Genomic DNA, 4,518 nt, shown 5'->3' on the forward strand with positions numbered 1-4,518 from the left:
GAAATGATTCTTTGGAGCTATGGCTCAAATGATAAAGTGAGTTATAGAGTAAGAAATGAAAGCAAAAGAAAGAGATATTGGTTATTCCCTTGCCGGGACGTTTTATTGATATGATGATTTTCTCCCTTGCCGGGATATTGAGTTATTGACTTTTCTCCCTTGCCGGGATTTAGTGTGTTATTGTGTTCCCTTGCCGGGATTTCTTTCACTAATTGTTTACTCCCTTGCCCCTTATTTTCGACTGTTGCCTGGGCGAGGATTAATAAATAAATATATGGATCGGGTTGCGCGCCGCAACAATGATAAATGATATATATGTGGATCGGGTTGCACGCCGCAACAATACTAAATGATATGGATCGGGTTGCACGCCGCAACAGTGATGATTATGGATCGGGTTGCACGCCGCAACAGTGATGATTGAGGGTCGGGTTGCGCGCCGCAACAAGTTATAGCTTAAGTGTGGTTATTCCGGATTTAAGTTTCTGTTGGCTGTTATAACCTTAGAATTTAGACTCCTTGTTTATAACTGTTGCCTCCCCACAGCATGCTCCCCCTCCCTTATAAACTGCTTATTTCCTGTTTATTTTTCTGCAATATATTTCGTAACTGCACAGGTTTATCTGGTAGTCTGGTCTAGCCTCGTCACTACTTCGCCGAGATTAGGTTAGGCACTTACCAACACATGGGGTCGATTGTGCTGATGCTACACTCTGTGCATCTTTTTGCACAGATCACAGCGCCGGAGCAGCAGCTTTTGGACAGCAGTAGAGGATTCGGGAGCTGACTTCAGTCCAGGGACATTCGAGGTAGCCTTGCTGACGTCCGCGGGCCCGGAGTCCCTTTCTATTTTACTCAGTTTGTTATTATTTGTACCGAAGCAAACAGTTTTATGTTTCATTCGAACCTTGTATTTAGTATTCTCTAGACGTTCGTGAGTATTGTGACACCAGTCTAGGATAGAGGATTTTGTTAAACTTCCGCATTTCTTTCAGTTAAATATATTTGAGACTTCCGCTTTATTATTAAATGCTTCATTGTTTCTAATAATGACGATGTTCGCTAAAAGAGGTAATTGTTAATTAGCTTGCCTAGCTCCGACTAGTAGGCGCCATCACGACTCCCGAGGGTGGGAAATCCGGGTCGTGACAATGCAAATCCATGGCGATAAATTATAGTTCATTAACATAACAGGCCATGTGCTATGAGAAATGCTCATGGTTCTAAATGGGTTACATCCATCACTTGAAAGACCCAATCTAATATTACGAGGATCCCTCGAGAAGTTTGGGTGCATGGAATCAAAATCCTTCCATGCTTCTCCATCAGTAGGATGTCTTATATTTCCATCATTCGGTCGTTCAGTAGTATGCCATTTCATAGCTACAACTGTTTCTGGACACATAAATATTCTTTGAAGCCTAGGCTTTAAGGGAAAGTACCATAAAACCTTTGTTGGGACTTTGGAGCTTGCATTATTCAAACCATTACCAACATTCTTCCATCTGGAAGACCCACAAACAATGCAATTATCTATTTTCGCATTGTCATTCCAAAATAGCATACAATCATTTGGGCATGCATGTAATTTTTCATAACGAAGACCCAAATCTTGTATCATATTTTTAGCCTTGTTGAAAGAGCCAGGTAACTGAGCAAATGGAAATGCCTCTTTTAACAAGACTAACAAGTCTGAAAAGGCCACATTATTCAATCCATGAATGCATTTAAACAAGTTACAATCGAATGACGAAACTTAATTTAGAGAAATTCTCACACCCCGGGTATAACTCTTCCTTCCCTTCCTCCAGTAATTTAAAAAATTTCTTTGCATCTTCAGATGGTCTCTCTCTCACTTCTTCTTCACATCTCAAGTCACCCTCTGCATTTCGAAAAGTATCATAAAGTAGTCCATCAATATCGTCATGCATGTTAGAATCATCCTCATCATTGCTTGACCGTAGAGTATTTCTTGAGGAAAAGCTTTCCCCATGAAAAACCCATTTGGTGTATCCAGTAACAAACCCATAAGCAACCAAGTGATCCTCCACTACATTTCTATAATGCCAATAACAGTTAACGTATTTTTTGCAAGGGCATAATATTTCATTTCCTTGGGCAGCCCGTTCAAATGCCTTGTCAAAAAAATTGTTCACTCCACGGATGTACTCCTCCGTTGATCTTCGGAGACCCATCCAACTTTTATCTCCATTATCCATTAACTAGAATATCCTATATAACACGAAAAGCAAATCACGAAGCTAAGAAGCAGAAGAAAACAAACAATGTCTTGCATTAGATACTCATTTTCTATACTTAGAATTTAGGCAGATTTATTTTACTTATTAAGATCAATGGTAGATATAACATATTTTGTGCCATACTAGAAAGTATGATATTGCAGAGCATTGAAACACCACAACACAACCATACAACACTATAGCACCACAAAATTTAACAAAGAAGAATCTTCATCCTGACTTGACTGAATGAACCGTGGAATGAAGACAAATTAGTCTATTACCTATTTTATCTGGTATACACAACACAACAGAGCACCAGTGACCTAAGTCATCTCATTATACCTAGCTATTCATAGCACCAGGGTTTTGAATCACACAATAAATCCATTTTCTTCTCAAAGCATAGTTTGTACATACAACAGATTAACTAAACTTAACTTTAATTATCACATTGTAAAATTAGGTCAACTGAGCATCAAAGAAAGCAGATTTTAATTTAACATGTAATCCAATAACAGAAACTTCGAAAGCTCCCCTAGACGAGTTATTAACTTGAGGATTCCGTAACCAATGATCAAGAAAAAAGATTAACAGCCAGATCGAGTTAAACTCATAAACTGTAATTACTGATTCATAGCACCATTTTGCTCAACTTATGACAATTAATCAAAAAAACCTAGAATTTTGCCAATATTATAAGTAGCAGAAAATGGAAGCAAAATTTCAGAAAGATACCTAGAAAGTTAATGAATTGAATTTCTGACAGTGCACAAACACAGTTCAATATAACTTATAATTACTTCTCGATTCTCATTATTCAGCCATAAAGGTTAAAGATGAAACAGAAACACAGTTCAAGAGACTATTCAAAGAGGCCACTTAAGATTATAATTAAATTAAAAAAATTACAAATTGAAAAACTAGTGATGGATCAAAGCTTCTGGAATAAATAAAAGAAGTAATCAAATTGTAATTTTTTTACCCAAATCACGAGATTAAATGAAACCTTACTGTTCAAGAGATGTACTAGAAAATAAATAAGAAATACCTCCAATGTTCTATGAAAGAATTATCTTCAAACAAAAAGGCCACAACTAAATATAGAAAATGCAGAAACACACCTCACACCTACAGGTCTGAGAAAATTAATTAAGAATCCAAACCATACACTCCAACCCACCAAAAATTAAAAATACAAGATAAATATGGGAGTAGTCTTCCATAACTTAAAGCTTAAAACTTTCGATAGAAATATACCAGCAACAAGATTCAAGAAAAAATATCACAGCCATGAGAAATGTTTACCCACATTGAATAGCGGCCCAAAATTAAAAATAAAGAAATAGACCCATATTTCTAATTATTTTTATTTCAAATCTTCAACAAGAATATCCATAAAATTAAAGCAAAATGCAAAAATTCAGTAACCAAGATTGAATTTTTAGATATTTTTTAGGGCTTAAAGAATGAAATTGCTACTACAACCACAATTGAAGGTGAGGAGAAAGAAGTAAAAAGAGCAAAAAATTAAAAAAATTGTGACCTACCAGAAGGGGAAACCTGCAAAATAAACCCTCACGCCGGCCAGAGTTGTGTGGGATTTCTCAGTGGGTTCTCTAATTAGAGCTAGCTATGTGAAAGAAGGAGATGAGACCAAAATGAAATAGGGGTTTTAGTCGATGTAGTGGGATCACATATTATTTTAGGTTTTAAAAAATAATAAAAATAAGAGATGTGGCGGGTTCATTAAATTGGAGGAGGGAAAATAAGAAGCGTCCAAATAGCTTCTTTTTTCAGATAACCGTCACCATAGAGGAACCTACTGTGACCAATACAACAAGCGTTACAATAGAGAGTACTATTGCGACGGTTATATCTCTATTGTGACGGTTCATTTTTGTATTTGTTCCAACAGCACTGGGATAATTATGGAACGGTTTTAATTGTTTCCATAGATATCTAATGTAACGGTTTTATAACCGTTGCCAATGAACCGTCCCAACAGGACAAATTTCTAGTAGTGATTGGTGATCTAAATAATTATGTACAGACTTCGCATGGGCAAACGAAACTAATAAATGGCATTCGCTATGCTACTTTACATCACACTCGGCAAGTAAATAGCATAACTTGATTTTGGCAATCCAGTTAGAATGCGACTTATAAATCGCAATTAATAAATGCAACTTATAAGTCGACGCATCGATAAATGCAACTTATAAATTACAATCAATAAATGCGATTTATAAATTGCAATAAGTAAATGAGACTTAAA

The 4,518-nt window shown here is 36.3% G+C and overlaps 1 long non-coding RNA gene across 1 annotated transcript; it reads right to left on the reverse strand.

Annotated features, from left to right (window-relative positions):
* Positions 1–1,652: 1,652 nt before the first annotated feature.
* Positions 1,653–4,069, reverse strand: LOC109211687. The gene is made up of 2 exons (XR_002065758.1): positions 3,791–4,069; positions 1,653–2,232 (listed from the first exon to the last, which is right to left on the reverse strand). It is a non-coding gene; the product is annotated as an uncharacterized LOC109211687 (long non-coding RNA).
* Between the last annotated feature and the right edge of the window lie 449 nt (positions 4,070–4,518).

Source organism: Nicotiana attenuata, unplaced genomic scaffold, assembly GCF_001879085.1.
Source record: "Nicotiana attenuata strain UT unplaced genomic scaffold, NIATTr2, whole genome shotgun sequence".
Lineage (NCBI taxonomy): Eukaryota > Viridiplantae > Streptophyta > Magnoliopsida > Solanales > Solanaceae > Nicotiana > Nicotiana attenuata.